This window comes from Hesperophylax consimilis, chromosome 14, assembly GCF_061612785.1.
Source record: "Hesperophylax consimilis isolate HC1 chromosome 14, BYU_Hcon_1.0, whole genome shotgun sequence".
Taxonomy (NCBI): domain Eukaryota; kingdom Metazoa; phylum Arthropoda; class Insecta; order Trichoptera; family Limnephilidae; genus Hesperophylax; species Hesperophylax consimilis.
The window spans coordinates 2,077,116-2,094,232 of record NC_142849.1 but is presented as its reverse complement, the minus strand read 5'-3'; the positions used below and the strand labels follow the sequence as shown (position 1 = coordinate 2,094,232).

The 17,117-nt window shown below is 33.1% G+C and overlaps 1 protein-coding gene across 1 annotated transcript in view; it reads left to right on the top strand.

The window, feature by feature from the left end:
* The window catches only part of LOC149417770 (putative peptidoglycan muropeptide transporter SLC46), a 104,845-nt gene that overhangs the window by 66,979 nt on the left and 20,749 nt on the right, over nt 1-17,117 (top strand). The gene's annotated exons all lie outside the window — the stretch shown is intronic.

Below are 17,117 nucleotides of genomic sequence, written 5' to 3'. Positions count from 1 at the left end.
TTAATTAATTAATTGTGAAATAACACAAATTAATCAAATAAAATTTGTTTGCGCACGCCGGGTTCGAACCCGCGACCTTCGGAATGGCAGTCCAATGCGTTACCACTGGACTATGCCGGCCGTCAAAAAACGTAAAAGTTTAGAATACTAATAAATTTATGATATCGAATTAAAATAACTTTAATATACATAAACAGTCTGCGTGTACTTTTTTAGGAGTTAATTAGTTAATGAGGTCTTCAGTTGTGGCTAACAACGTTTGTTTCTACAAGGTGGAATGTAATCAATTGATCGCGTCTTAGATAAATTCTATGGAACGTGTATACGATTTCTTTCAGTTCTAAGAGCTTAGTTAGTTCTCCCCATTCATTAATAAGCCAATTATTTTGCACAACGAACGACACTATCCAAAAAGTTGTGCATATTGACAACTTATCGGACACATTGGAGGCCGCAATAAAAGTAGTTTTTTTCTACCGACTGTGGGAATTTTATTCTGACCGTGCTCTCAAATGTCGCTGACTGTTAATAGATAGCGGATTTCGTCAATATCGTATTGACATAAGGCTTTATCGATCGTCCGTGATAGACTTCCTGAAAGCCATACCAGATCAAACGATTTATTTAGTAGGTACATCTGACACATTAAAAATCTCAGTTTGCGCAAAATAAACTAACGGGACGTACCTATCTGTAAAATATTGAGACGTGGACATTTTAAATTGTACCTTATAAACATATAAAGTCTAACTGGCTGGATTTATCATATTGTTCATACTACGAGGCGTATCCAGAAAGTAAGTGTACTGAATTTTTGTAGGTTACAAATCTTTTTATTGAAACATAAAATTACATGGTTACCGTAGTACACATGTAAGCTATTTTTCGACATAGTCGCCATTCCTCTCAGTGCAGGTGGTGAAGCGGGGGATCAACTTTTTGATGCCTTCCTCGAAGTAGTTTCCCGCCAACACCTTCGACCACTTTTCCACCTCCTCCTTTACCTCCTCGTCAGTTAAAAACCTTTTTCCACCCATGTACAGCTTCAGGGAGGTAAAGAGATAATAATCTGAAGGTGCTAGGTTAAGGGAATGCGCGGGGTGGTTCAGGATATCCCATTTAAACGAAGCAAGCAGTTCCTTCGTGGCGTTGGCCGTGTGTGGTCTGGCATTGTCGTGCAGCAGGCTGACTCCCTTTGTCAGCATGCCTCTCCTCTTGTTATGAATCGCCTTCCGCAATTTTTTTAGGATCTCACAGTATCTTGCAGAGTTGATGGTCTCCACTTGAGGCAGATATTCAATCAAAATTATGCCTTGACAGTCCCAAAACACGGATGCCACGATTTTCTTGGCTGAAATTGTGGTTTTGACTTTTTGGTGGAGGGTGAAGAGGTGAGAACCGTTTTTAAACTCGCGATACCACTTGTACACACTCGTACAATTCATAGCTTTATCACCATATGCAGTTTTAACCTCATTATAAACCTCAAACGGAGGTTTTTCCTTCCAAACAAGATAACGGATGAGCCGCGTATTTCGCATTTGGCGGGAGATTGGATTGACATTTTTCACGAAACGTGTTGTCGCGTTGACACTTCTCAACGTACTGACCTTGAACAGGTCTCATTGCGGAGGGGAAGAGTCAGGCTACACGTAAGTGTAGCCAACATATCGAAAATATAATTCATTCGGTGGTGAAAGCCTCAGTACACTTACTTTCTGGATATGCCTCGTATTTTATTATTCTTTTAAGAAAAAGAAACACCATGATTTTCCTATTATTTATTTTGTTTTGTTTATTTTTTTTTTTTTTGTAAGAAACAAACAACTTTTACATAATATACAATGATAGATATAAATATACAAGTTAACTGAAGTCAAGCCACAGAAGTTTCTTATGCTAAAGTTCATTGGAAATGAAAGAAATGAAGATTTAATATCTTAAAATTAATTTGGTGTTAAAGGAAGGGGAGAGGAAGAGGAAAATAGGAAGAGGATAGGAGATGCTCCAGATACATTCCATACTCTCATATTAATAATCGATCTTACGCATTACTTCATATCGATATTTCTTTAGTTTATTACCAAAAATGTCAATGCTGTAAAATTTTGTATTATATTGTGCACATATACGAGGAATTGGGGAATTTTTTCGAATGTTTGTTCTACACAAGGGTAGATAAAATAAATCAGATTGTCGGGTTGATCTAGACGGAATATGAAGATTTATTAAATTGGTAAGTTCTGGTGAGTCTGGTGACCATTATTAAGGATTTTAAACAATAAGATTTGATCAAAAATTAGACGTCGTGTTTGGAGCTAGTTAAAATTAATTATGAAATTTAATGGATTCGGTATAATTTGAGAAGTGTAAGTTTAGTTTATAATTTATGTGTTTAAAATTTTTTTTTTGAATTCTTTCTATTCTTTCAATATGGGCTTGGTAGAAAGGAGTTCAGATCGGTGTACAGTGTTCCATGTGCGGGCGAATATATGAGGTGTAAAGGGAATATAGAGTGTTTATGTTGTGGAAGGGTTTTGCTATGTGAATTATAAATCCCAGCATTTTATTGGCTTTGTTAATGATGTCATCATTGTGTTGAATAAAGTTTAATTTAACATCCAGTGTTACCCCAAGATCCCTGACATAACGCATAATTGCTAGTAACTACATAATGAATGGATCTTAATTGGTTTATCGTATGTTCATTTCATGATATGATTTGCAATATACCTATTTGATTCCAACATATTATAAAAATTATATAAGACCTAGAAGGATCAAAATGCGTTTCACTTTAAATCACAAAGCAAATTACAGTCGAACAAATTTTCATTTTTGGCGCTATCTGTTCCGTCGGTGTTTTATAGATATTGTTTCTACAAATTGATTAAGCGAAAGTTTTCATTCAATCGAACTATGATTTTTAGATGAATAAAAACACTTTATCAAAGAAACACAAAAGTCGTGATAATTTTGACAGAGTTAGTGTCTTTCAGATAAAAATGATTTAAAAATTAGGAAACTTTTAACCAGGTTAACGACATTTGATATTCATAAATATTCTCGTCATTATCATGTAAGTATAATTTCGGTATTTGACTGTGGCTAAACCAGTTTGGACTTCGCATCTTATAGGACCAATTCACTGTTCCAAAAGCCATAAACAATATTATTTAAGAAGGGTCCCCTAATGTCCCTCATCCGGGGACAGATTTGTCTTAGATCATACAATTTAGGATATAAATCGGTCGACAAACTTTAAAATTCAAGGACTGTTCATAATGCATACAAATTTAACATATTCAAGGTCTATTTCTAACTATTAGTGTATAAGTCTATAAAAACTGGAGGTCTGAATCTAGTACAGAAATATGCCGATTTATTTATTTGTTTTTCATATTATAAAATGTGGGCAATGAAAGAAATCGATTTTTCACTATTTTAGAAGCAAATTTGACAATTTTTTTTTAGTTAATGATAATTATTAAAAAATATTGTTTCCACAACTTACTACGTAAATACAATGAAATATAAATAAAAAAATAAAATATGTTTGTGTCGGAATTAAAAATTTATATACGACAAATTTGTCTTCCATCGTAAGTCAGTGGTCTGAAAATTAAATTTCAACCCATAAAAATAGTTTTTTTTAATCATTTATAAATTCATTATATTTGCATAGTTAAAAATCTAAGACGTTTGATAATAATTACCATTAAATCACAAATTTTACTCTAAAATCGTTAAAAATCAATTTCTTTATTTACTATTTTATATTTTATAATTTTTAACACAAAAAAATAAAGTAGCACATACTAGATTTTCCTACATCCTTTGGTTTAAAAAATAATTTTTCAGTTTGGTATTATGGCCTCAGTTCCAAATTAAAATTTTGTATGAATGAGGCCGCGCAACCTCCCATTTCTCATATTATATAGTTTATGTCTTATTCTCTAAGTTATTGTATGTGAAAGCCGAAAGGGGTTAACGATACACAATAAATATGTATATTTTTACTTGAACAACTCTTCTTTAATAAAATTTGAAGGTTACACCCATCAATGTCACAAATAATTGAAGTAGATAATACTAATAAACCTAAACGAAACATGAAGCAGAACAATACACAGATAAATAAAAAGATAACGGTCCAAACGACTTAACCACTCGACCATTGGGACCTAATTATTATACGTTATTTTTGTCTATCTCGTATTTTAAATTCAGAAGTAACAATATAATAATAATTAGGTCCCAATGTTCTTTAAAGACTGGGTTCGATTCCCAGTTGAGACCTTATGCTTTCTTTTTATTTTACTGTGTCTTCTTCTGTTTCATTTAGATTTGTTAGTATCATCTTCATTTTCAATAAAAAAAAATATTCAAAACATCAGTGAAAAAAAATCTCTGTTCAAAATATTTTTATGGGTATTATTTAGTATTATTATTGATATATTAGTATTTACTACTTGTATTTTTACTTATTATTATTTTTGTGTAGGCATATGTTATTCGGTACACATATGTTCATATTTTTATTTTTATTTGGATGGTAGTATTCTTATTATGTATAAAACTCGAGACGGCACTCTCTCCCTAAACATATGTTTTTTTTATTCATTTGTTATTCTCGAATAGGCAGGTATTAATTAACAGCATAAAACATATATTAACAGCTTTACTAAAGAAAACCCATTTTACATTCGTTAAGAGGTATCAATGACAAATATTTTAAACATAACATATTATTTGTTTAATTGGATTACTTGTAGAAAACAAACAAAACAAAAAACATTGTGTTGTAAAATCTTGAAAGAGTTCTGTGAACAGTAAGTAGATCTCGCGTTCAAAAACCATGTCTAATTTTCTATCTTTTAATAAAGACTTAGGTTTAACTGCTTACCAAATGGAGTAAAAAGTTTCATCAAAAAAATACTTTTTCAACCCAATAATAGGTAAATGTTCAACAAAATTTGGCACCCTATGTTTTACTAAAACGTTACCTTTATATTTAATTTTTTTTTAGTCAAATAAAGTACCTGACACCAAATAAATATTTTGTGAAACTTTTTTATTTTCTCAGAAAGGCCACTATCTCAATGACAATGATTTTTTGTCTTCAGGCAGGTAGGTACCATGATATTGAAAAAATAATATCACATTTGAAAAGTAATCTTTTTTGAACTAATAAAAAGGCCACCATCTTTAACCGGAAACGGAACGTAAAAAAAATATCTATCGAAATGCAAAACGGTTAAGTTAAAACAGGACTTCGCTACGCTCAGTCAGTAAAGAAGAGTTTGCCGGTGCGTGTAGATGGCTTTGTTTTTTAAACAAATCTACAGTTCTATTCTGAGATTGATGAAATTTTGCACACTTGACCTTCAAAATAAACAAAAAATATCACTGTCCGTTTGAGATCACCAAAAACCATACCCTTGAATCAGAATTTTCATACTTCTTAACGAAATTTTGGACCCTTGGCGTTCAAAAGAAGAGAAAAATTATTACTGTCTACATCTACTATGCGTTAAGCCCGGGCAACGATTGTGATGATAAATAATTAAATGTCTTGGAAAAAACTGTACCAATTACCTGTTGTTTGGCATCGTAAATGATATGAATTAGAGAATTCACCGCAGTTATATGATTGATATGAGATATACATGACTCCCGTGATGGCACTTATCTGGTTAGCCAGTACCTAGTTAGTAGTTCATAGCTATTTCCTGCGACATTTTCTCGCCATTAACGCCCACAGTTATGTCTTACTAATGCAGTAATCAACGCTCCAATCCATTGCTGTTTTGTGCAATTCTTGGTTGTTGAAAACGCTGCAATTTTATATTTCGTAATTTTAACTCTCCGCTGTGTTGACATGCAAAATTACTGATAGGTTGGCAAATAAATCGACACGCAGGCACATTGTGAGAAATATTAAAATGGATCCGGTGTTGATGGCAAAAGATTAGAAATACACCTCATAAGATTGACAAACTCAGAGATTTTACGTGCAACGCTTCATATGCATTTGAAAAAAAAAAATACAAATTTGAATCTAGGCATACCAGGAATAAGAATACCGTATTTATTAATAATTTATATCACATTGTTATAATTGTGCATTAATAAATATTAGTATACATATGTGGAATCTAAAGTTTAATGCTTCCAAACACGGTTACCCTTTTTAAACATGTGTAGATATATATGTTATTTATTCGACTAATTTCTATAGTAATAGCATTACAACGCTGCAGTCCTACATAAGTTTTAAATCCTATGACATCAGTTAATTGTATGTGCATCATTATAAATAATCAAATACTCTAATCAGTCTACTCCAAAATATTTTTCATATTAATAGCATTGCATCTTTTGGAAAATTTGCGGTTCCAGACTTAGGTATTTATTTAAATATCCCTTTAACATGAACAACTTCAAGATTGAATCAACATTGCCGCTAAAACAATGCAATTAGTCCACCAAAGATCAACAACCTCTGACACAGTTTCAATTTCATCGCAGTTGCCCAAAATAACAAAACAACCTATGAGTAGGTACTTTGATTTATTAGCGATTTATCACGTTTATTTAGCCGAGTTAAAATTACTCTTATCAAAACAGTCAGGTCACTGAACAGAGAATCTTCTAGGTCATCGGGATTATTTGCTGTGGAATTCAACAATTCCTGTAGGAAATGAATAGAGCGGGTATTCGTTGACCATATGTACGGTGGTCTCTACGGCACTGCATTCACACATCGCTGACTCTAAAGTCATTCATATACATATGCAAAATGTTGGCAAAGCGGCTGTGGATAGAGTTTGGAAGCTCTTTATCCTGGAAATGTTGAAGACCACGATTGGGGATTGGATCAGTAGGGTCCGGTATTAGGTTAGCATTTCTCACGTTAGCCGATTGCTACTCACGTTTCCACCCGTCCTATGGAGAGAGAGCCAACCGAAGGAGTCTCCCTCCAGAGTCTTCCATCCAGAGGGGTTTTAGGTCGACTTACAGACCTAAGATAGGCCAAAGTACCTACCTAAGTAACACAGACCGGCTCAAAGATCGGGGTTCCGTAGAAGCCCGATTAAATCTAGCCTCCAGAAAACCGGGCGTCCTTGAGTAGGGCTAGCGGGTTCTTCAATAGATGACCAGATGCTAACACTGTACAAACCTCAAGTATGTCGAACAATTGAATTTGGGAGCCCCAAAATACCTTATAAACCTACTTGATTCCGTGCAAAGGAGGGCGGTTCATCTGATTGAAATGCATCAGAAGTGAGGTAAAATAGACCTTATTTCTGGCATATCTGATACGCCCACTACACACTTCTATCAGTGTATGTTTGCAGTGGTGCAAGCTGTGATCTAGGCTGGATGCTGTATGCTGGACCGGCGCGATGCGGAGGAAGTGACGCCACGGGTAATGGTAATGAGCCCGCCGCAGCCGAGAAGATTGCCAGTAACTGATAATCAGCCTCCTTCCTCATTCATCAGTGAACCTGAGGCGAAATGGGTACCTACGAGATGTTCCCCGAATTCGATTCATTGCCAACTAAGGCATCTATCAAATTATGATACTATTATTCATCTAGGTAATAGTCACCCATACCGAGGATTAAATGGGAGTCGTAGCTATTTTCAGGTATACGTCATGTTATTATTCATCTAAACCATGTAGTAGAACGATGCAAACGACCATTTAGAATAGAACTACAACATAAGGAGTGCAAGAGGTTTAATGCATTACCGGCAATATATTAATACTAATACAATATAATGCCATAATATACATTTAATATCAAAAATGCTAATTTCTGTTGTGTCTGTCCTGTGTAACTCTAGTTCAATGAACTCTGGAACTTGGATTTCCATGCTGTTCATATTGATGGTAAAATTATACCTCCAAAGAATTGAGGTTAAAAAAGTAAAAATTTAATAATGACATTTGATTAATAATCAAAATAAAATAATACCAGCACATTGAAGGACACGCAAGGAATTTATTAATTCTAGAAAAACTTTTCGAATAAAAACGTAGTAAAAAAATGTTATTCGAGTATATGGTTCTTAATAAAATCTAGTGGGTTTTGACAATAGTTTACTGATCACAAATAAAATTCTACTCAAAGACAAATTATTCTGAAAATTATCCGACAGCAAGAAATCTTGAGGAATTCTGTGTTGAGTTGATTCTCTTTGATATGTGAAAAATACGTAATAAACAATATAAGTTGTATCTAATTTCCTGTGTAAACAGCGCAAGTTCGCAGCAAGTGGAAAATTGGCGGTGACGTTTTCAAAATACCGAAATATCCTTGAGAAATAAAGCGGGTAAAGGGAAACCGCAAGTGGATAATGGTTAAAACCTACTCCGCTGTCACTCTGACTTTAGTCCTGGATTTATTGGGTTCCTACTTTATTACAGGCGCAATCAAACTGCCTCAGCAGTATTACGGTTAGAACGTTTGAGTTAAGGTAACAATGCTTATGGTTTTACACCCAATTGAAGGCAATAATACTGAATTTATTGATTTGTGAGAAATTAACAGCTTAGGAGATTTTTTACTAGGAGGCGCTGAGGAAAATAATATCGTAAATCTTTGGAGACGCTGTGTGAAATTTTTTTAAGGAGATATTGAGGGGGAAAAAGGCGTACGAGGGGGTGGTATCTGGGGGTCAGTGTGTCCAGGAGTGACGTAATGAATTTATCCTTCCCACTGCGGTTCAAGGGGAAGGGTCGAGAGAGTCCAGCTGGAAAGGTAAAAAGATCTCCATCAACCAGTCTCTTCAAATCAGCCAGCCACATAATAGGTGGACAGATGCATTCACCGATAAATCCTCAACCCATGAAACCCTGCTAAGTCTCCAAACGTAGCGAACTACTTGGGGTGGCCAATGGCAGAGGTATGGGTTATCCAATGAATGGTTGCTGGGGCATCGGTACCTATACCCGCTTCCCAAATTGTACAGGAAGGTAGAAGGTAGGAAGAAATTGGAAAGGATTAAGTTCTTTATAATTGGTAAGAGATAGGAGTTTTATTTTGCCTTTAAACTAATAAGAATGTATAGGAAAATATAGGATAAGGATTGGAGATGCGCTCAAAATATTTTTCTACTTTATAAAATCAAGCATTAATTGAGTTGTAAATAACCAAAGGCGACTGGAGAGAGAGAGCTCTCCAGTTTGTGACCGTACGCATTACTTCAGTTCGATATTGATCTTACTGCTTATGGAATCATTATAAAAATCGCAACCTCATGCAAATCCAGGTCATTATTCAGAATTTAAAATAGAAGGATTTGATAAAAAATTAAACGTCGTGAGAGGAGAGTTGAAGTTGTGGAATTTTATGTATTCGGTGTCATTTGTAAAAAAAAACGTTGAATTCGATGGTGTACACCAGAGGTCGGCAAAGTGCGGCTCTGGCATAAATATCCTCGGGCAGGCGAGCAAGATGCGTAGACGACGGCGGGGTACGCGGCGCGGGGGAGACTACTGGTTCAAAACAACCATTTAAAATATGAGGGAAGCATTTCTCAGCATGTTTGTTGTATAAACAGCAAAGCGACCTTATCATTCGTCAAACGCCCTATTAATGCTACGATATCAAATTTGAAGTTTTCTCCTTTTGACGTTGACACTGGGTAACTTTGAAATACAATTGCTGGATTTAAAAAACAATTAAATATAGGAGATTTAGATTTGAACTTTGTGTTGATTTGAAAATATTGGAGAAGAACAAATGTGAGCTTAGTTCACAATACTAGTGGTCTGCTTTAAAAGACCTGGAGAAGGAAGACATGATCATCTTGGAATAGTATTCCTGACTCTCATGATCAGCTGAAAAAACTCGCGTCTGCTGTTCTTTCCCTTTTCGGTTCTACATATTCATGCAAACAATCTTTTTCAAGCATAAACTTTAACAAGAGTAAACTGAGAAGTCGTCTTATTGATGAGAACCTGGAATCGTGCCTAAAATTAAGAATAACAACATACAAACCTGACTTACTCAAACATTCCAAGGAGATAAAATGACATAATACGCATTAAAATGTCAATCATTGTCATCATTTAAATTTATGGATTCCATAATTATTAGCAAACTTTTATTATAATTTTAGAACTTCATTAAATTACGGGTACTCTGAATAAAACTTGATTTCACACTTAATTAAGATTTTATTCATTAATAAAAAAATATATATATATATCTGTAATTATGGCATCCAGAAATTTAAATCATGAAGGGACTGACAAAAACTTAATGCGAATAATGTCATTTTATCTCCAAGGAAAGTTTGAGTACATTTGGCTCATGGCTAATAAGTTTGCCGACCACTGTTGTAGACGATACAATCGAATTTACTGGATGGTGGTTAAATAAATCGATAAAAGTGATCTGTGTTTTGTATCCATTTTTTAATGGAGATTTAAATTTGTGAGTTTTGAAGGAGAGTGGGATTTTGTTTTTGTTTTGTCTGGTTTTGTGGAGTATAGGAAGCTTTTTTGCCAAAATTTTATACTTGTTGTTGCTTGTTTGATGTATTTTTGACCCCGAGATCTAGTGTTTCTAATATACGCGTTACTGCTACTTAGGTAGGTTCTTATTAAAAAAAATAGTTCATTAATTTCACTTTCAGCCAAAAGTCATTAATACTTTGTTGATTAGACCTTCCAAAAAGTCACCCTTAGTGTAACATTGTTTAGATTTTTGTTATACACAAAACACATAGTAATTAAAATTAAAATATTATTTGAAATATTACATTGTTCATTTAACGTGAAATGTAACAATAAGTGCATTTTACAAAGCTAAAAATGTAACTATTATTTTTTAATGATAAATTAATGTCTATAAGACAAGGTTTTATGCATAACATAAATGATAACAAATAATTATAAGCAATAATTAGTCGCCTGAAATATCAATACAAATTGAAAATATCGAGTAAAAATAAATGCCGCCAACGGGAATTGAACCCGCGCCATCGGAAGGCATAATTATTGGTTGAAAATATAACATTTACCTATAGATACATGACTATATTAACAAAGTTAGGTTAGGTGCACTTTGCTAAGCTAAAAAAATCACGATTACCCATAGATACATGTCAATATTAACAAAGTTAGGTAAAGATAAATCATTATTTGTTCATTTCACAGAGTTGTGTAGATCACAAAACACGCCCACATCGCTTCTCTCGTGTTCTTCTTTATTCCATAGATTAAAAATATGAAGAAAAAAAAAGGTATTTTATAGATGTTACCAACTGGTAACAGCAAGGATACGAGATTTGGGCGATAAGCAGCTAAGAATGAAAAAAGTGGGGAAAATATCAGAATTCATACAATTAAATTGTGTATAAGCTTCAATGAATTATTTTAGGTTTTAGGATTTTGAATATTATTATTTGTGTGTAGTATAATTTTCTGCAGAGATGAGTTTCGATGGTTACCTTTGCTAGCACCTAGTGCTTGTCACGTAAAACCATTTAAATTAGGTTAATCAAAATCGTTGTGATTATTTTAGATAAAAATGAAGAAAAAAACATTAATGAACACGGAAAAGTCGGTACCGTAGGAAATGCAACCATTTTTTCCGCGAATTAGGTACATAAAAACTTCAAGGCTGTAACTTTGTTTCATGTATAATTGAAATAATTGGCAGTAAGGCAAAATCATTGGTCACTGTGAAATAAAATATAAAAAATGGTGCAGCACGTGAAATTGATATCAATGCATTTATAAAAACGGTAAGTTTATTATTATTTAACGGTTTGCAGTTACAAAAAACAATGATTGAAAAGAACTCCCCCAACGTACTTTAATGTAACACATATGTCACGAAAAAACACTTTTATAAGTTCGGTGGACAATCCGAAAATAACTTAATATTTGTCACTTATGAAAATAACTACACAATAATGTAAAATGCTAATACTGATGCTAAATACTAAAAGCACACATTAAAATGTTCGTCGGATATAAGAAAAAAGCTTTGTGAAGTGAATAAATAATAAGTTAAATTTAAGGCCTCCAATCCCGTTTTTAACCGAATTACCAATAATTTGACGAGATTCTTAATAAATTAGCAAACCTATTTTTATTGGTGTACAAAAAACAATAATGACAACATTAAATTAAGAGGAAGCTACGGGCAAAAAATGTGTGTATTCTTGGTATACCTTATATCGTAGGTAATAGGCATTAAAATCGCTTGACAAACGGAGTCTAAAAACGTTCGATTTCAAAGAAAAAACTGGTTTTTATTTATTTTGTAAATAATTTTATAAGAAAGCAAAATAGTTAATCAAATGAAACTGTCACAGATAATCTTAGCTATAATACTTTTTTTTAAAGTTTTTTTTCCTTTGTGCGTTCATACATTTCAATTAAAAAATATATTTTTTAGTAGATTGAATTTATATTTTTTATTCAGTAATTTATTTTTTTTATTTGTATTCTACTCAAGCAAAGCGATAGGAAAACCTTAAATTTATCTAAAGCATATTTTTTGGTATTCAGAATGTTCACCAATTCTTTTTTTATTTTCACATAGCAAATATAAAGGTTTTTTCGCATTTTTACTAGGATATAAGACAGGAAATATGTACATCATTACATTAAGTTAATTGCAGATTAAAATATAAATAACAGGTTTTGACTTTTTCCGAGATGTTATATTACATTCGTTTCAGAGCTTTTCATCTGATCGAATATGAAGCAAAGTAATTATAGCGCAATGGTTCGATGCATGCAGTAATTAGGTACCTAGTCGCACTATTGACAATAATTACAAAAATTGAGTCGACATTTTAAGCTTTAATTAATGTGCGAATAAGTTGACCATTGTTTTTTTTTACATCTCTTCCTGGGTTGTAAAATGAATTCAACGGCAGATTATAGATTAACAAATAAGTACCAACAGGAAGTTTATTAAATCATATAACTTTATGAAAAGATTTACTTCTTGATTAATATTTTAATACTTCCTGCGATAAATCAATTAAAAGTTTATAAAAATAAATTCAGGGAGCTAGTAAATATTTAATTAACGTTAACAGGGTCTGTTTTTAACTGAAAATAAAAATGTGCACTTTTTGCGAGCTTTGTTCTTTAACGAGATTAAAGAATTGATTAGAAATTAACGATTCAATGCGTGAAAAAGATTAATCACAGTTTTTTTGTCTAACAGCGGCATAAATTGCAGGAAAGAAACTTAAATTATTTTCTTAAATCGGAAAATTGTTCCACGTTATTGGAAATCTAGAAAAAAGTTATAAATATTGATTCTCTTTTCAATTAATTGGCACTAAACTTCAATAGCCCGTATATAACACGTATGGTAGCGTCCTAGTAACTAAATGTTTATAATAATTCGGCAAAAGTAAGGTTGAGCTAAGTTCAAGTTTATTTATTGACGATTTATTGGGCTTTTTAGTACATAACAATTACAAATTTCATTTTTAACAACAGTATAAAACAAACAATAGAAAATCGAAATAAAATATAATGATTTCTTATACATTATTCATATTAAAAAAAATATGGACTAATTTGGCTTTAAATGTATTGAAGTCAAAATTAAATATGTCAGCGACATCACTTAGTTCATTGCCCAACCTATGTATTCTTTCTAACACAGAATTCGTAGCGAAGTTATTGTTGTAGAATAAAATATTCCGTCTAGTATATTTTGGTATATGTAAAGATAGCAAGTTTATAGTGTCAGGGCAGTCCAACCTTGAATGAACAATTTTATATATTAAAAGGAGATCAAATATTTTTCGCCTTTCAGATAATTTCGATAAGTTAAGTTTCCTGCGTAAATTGACATAATTGATTTCAATAATAGGAATACCAATTTTGAAATTAATAAAACAAAAAAATTATTTTAAATTTTTTTAATTTGTAAACAATGAGAGTTGAAATGAGGACACCAAATGGTTGAATTGTATTCAACCTGACTTCTAACCAGAGACGTGTATAGTAATTTTATAGTTTTTATGTTATTAAAGTGTTTTTAGGACGAAATTTTCCGTTTATTTGTAAGTTTTTTAGCAACAAATTCGAACTACCCTCGAACAAATAATTACTATCTAGCGCAGAACTGTGATAAAAACGGGATATTATAATAAGTATAGGATTTGAGAAGCTGAAAATATTTGCCTCAGTTCTCCGTGGTCGAGGGTTAAAGCGCTCGTCTAGCAAGCCGAAGGTCGTGAGTTCAAACCTAAATTGATGAATTTGTGTTACTCCACAATTAATAAATTTAAAATAGTATACTTGCAACACGTTTTAGAGTGGAAGATATCTCTCAGCATCGCCCAGGTGTAAGACCACCAATCAGAATTGAAATAGTTTTAGCCGTGTTTGGCTACTAGATCTGAATAGCCAGGTACTGCCCCACCTTCCTCTTTTTAATCTCTTTCCCCTCACCACTACCTTCAGCCTCATATCATAACCGATTGAGGATGCCACTAGCTCCAGACGGTTGGGAGCAGTTGGGACTCCTGTGCGGTATTCATATCAGTTTTCACCCATGGCTGTATCCAACAGCATTTATCTTGAGAATGCTTGGTTTCTGCAGTCTTGGTAAAGTTCTAGGAAGGATGTCGCATTACTGCTGATGGCTCAAAAGCTTCTAGTATATCTGGCTATCAATACAAGACACTCTGGCTAAAATAGAATTCGATAATAGAGTCCCGGATCATTTCACGCGAGGCCGCCAACGCGGCTCAGGAACTAACTTACCAATGGTGATGCCTCTGGGAAGACTCACTAGGTTAATTAACTGCCTCTCAGGAAATGTGGATATTTTAATAATAAAAATTAGAAAATGAAAACTGTGACCTTCCTCTTGTTTTGATCAAATGAAAAAAAATTGATTGATCACAGACACTTTCCTTTTTTATTATTGGTTAAATACAAATATAGAAGATTATATTTCATTGTTCACAAATTTACTTTTCGAATGAACACAGGTTGTAAACTTGAAAAATCGTTTATCTAAAATTTAAACAAAATAAATACACATTATAAACATATAATTATTAGTTAATTATTTTAAATAAAACTAAATTCGGTACCTAATTTACCGCTTGTTTGAATTGTTCCCAATACCATTTTGAAAATTACTCGAATTCAAAGCAAATGAGTTTATGGAACTTCATGCAAACATCACGCACATCATCACAGACAACCGAAATTAGTATGTTTGATTTAAGTTTATAATATTTAAACTAACGTGAGTAATGCGAAACAATTGTTGCCATCAAATTAATATCTTCACGAAGAACAAACATAATCAAATAAAAGAAAGGAGATGAGAGTGTCGCCATTATTATAAGTACCAATACATAAATTGATAAAGAGCCACCGCCGTTAATTTTTGTACTCCAGTGGAGCGCAACCTTTTTGAATGACGGATAAAATCTTAACTTTTTTTAATGCTCAAGGGCCGCAGAGGGTGAAAGATTGTGGGTAATGATATAATGATCGTGTATTGTCTCCAGGGTCTAACGATATTATAATTAATTATTCAAAGGTATAGTTATACCCGTAATAACAATACTTACAAAAACTTACTTAAATAAATGAGCACACTTACAAAAAAAACTTTGCCTAATTTATAATTCGCACATGTACAATGTGACCTTAGAATGGGGTATGTCAGTAAAATTTTTTTTTAAAAAATCATCAGTTATCACATCATAGTTATCATCTCCGCATAGCTACGCATTGGGGTTCCGTTATAGGCTGACGTTAGAACCACGATCCGTTTGTTTCAGAATCGACGTTGTAAACTATACGAATCTACAGTTTTATTCCGAGATTGATGAAATTTTGCATACTAGACCTTCAAAACGAGGAGACGGTCACAATCGGAATATAACTATAAGCAATTAAAAAAAAAGTTGTTAGTGAGAAACTAACTTTAAGAACAATCTGTACTGTTAAAACTATTAGCTTATATAATATGTCCAAGATAGCCAAGATGAAAGCTAAAAGTAATAGGGAATTTTGAATGTTTTTTATTCTCAAAAAATATTAAGAAAACGATTGCAAAAATGAAGTTATTTTATTGGCAAATAAATTTTCTATAACGATTTAAAATGTGCCATTTTTGATTGGTCGCCCAAAGAACATGTTCGTATTTATTCGTAAATTCGCCGGCGCGGCTTTGACATCTCACCGGGCGACGATGGTGACAGATATTTGGAGTTTTATTGGAGTTTTCTTAGTTGGTTGGCGTTAGCTACAATGTCATTATGACATTGTAGCCAGTTGAAACCGTTTCGAATGTGCAGTTTAAGATCGTTTTGAAATCAATAATAATGAATGAATATAACGGTATTCATAGGTTGTGAAAACACCACATATAAAAAAAGCCTATACATTTTCATGAATTACTAATAAATTAGTATTAATTTGGCCCAGAGACTTTGCATCTCTGTTCTACTAGAATTGTGCAAAGATGAAATGACAGTAGTAGGGTCACGTGTCCCGTGTTGGTACATCACTGTGATTGAATGATTGCCTCCGAATTTGTTTCAAGAATCGTGCGACGCATCTTGACCAGGACAGATCATCTCGCAAGTTGGAAACTGAGTACATCACGACATGACGTACATGTACACACAGACACTAACCTAACTACTTAATAATCTACGGGCGATGTGAGAGGAACACAGATTACAGAAATGAGCGGCAATTTATAAGACGTTGACTCATCAAAATCAAATTGTCTTCCAAACCTAAAATGTGGTGTCTTTAGAGATTAGGAGAAACCAATTTGTTAGTCGACTGTGCCTACAAAGCCACAAACTTCTGGACATCTGGGAAAGCCTGTAAATTGAATATCCACGCCAGCTCCGAGAATTCCGCTAGTATGCCAAGAAATCCAATGTGGCTACAGCACTTGCCTCGATTTTATGGTATTTGGAACCTTAAAAAAATGCTCCTAGCATACTAAAATATATTTTATTCGTTTGGCAAGGAATAATGTATCTAATAATCGTTTCATTATATGTTTATTTTAATTACATATCAAATGTCATATTTTCAAAGGTTCATAGTATTGTATTTATCAATAGGAAAGTCT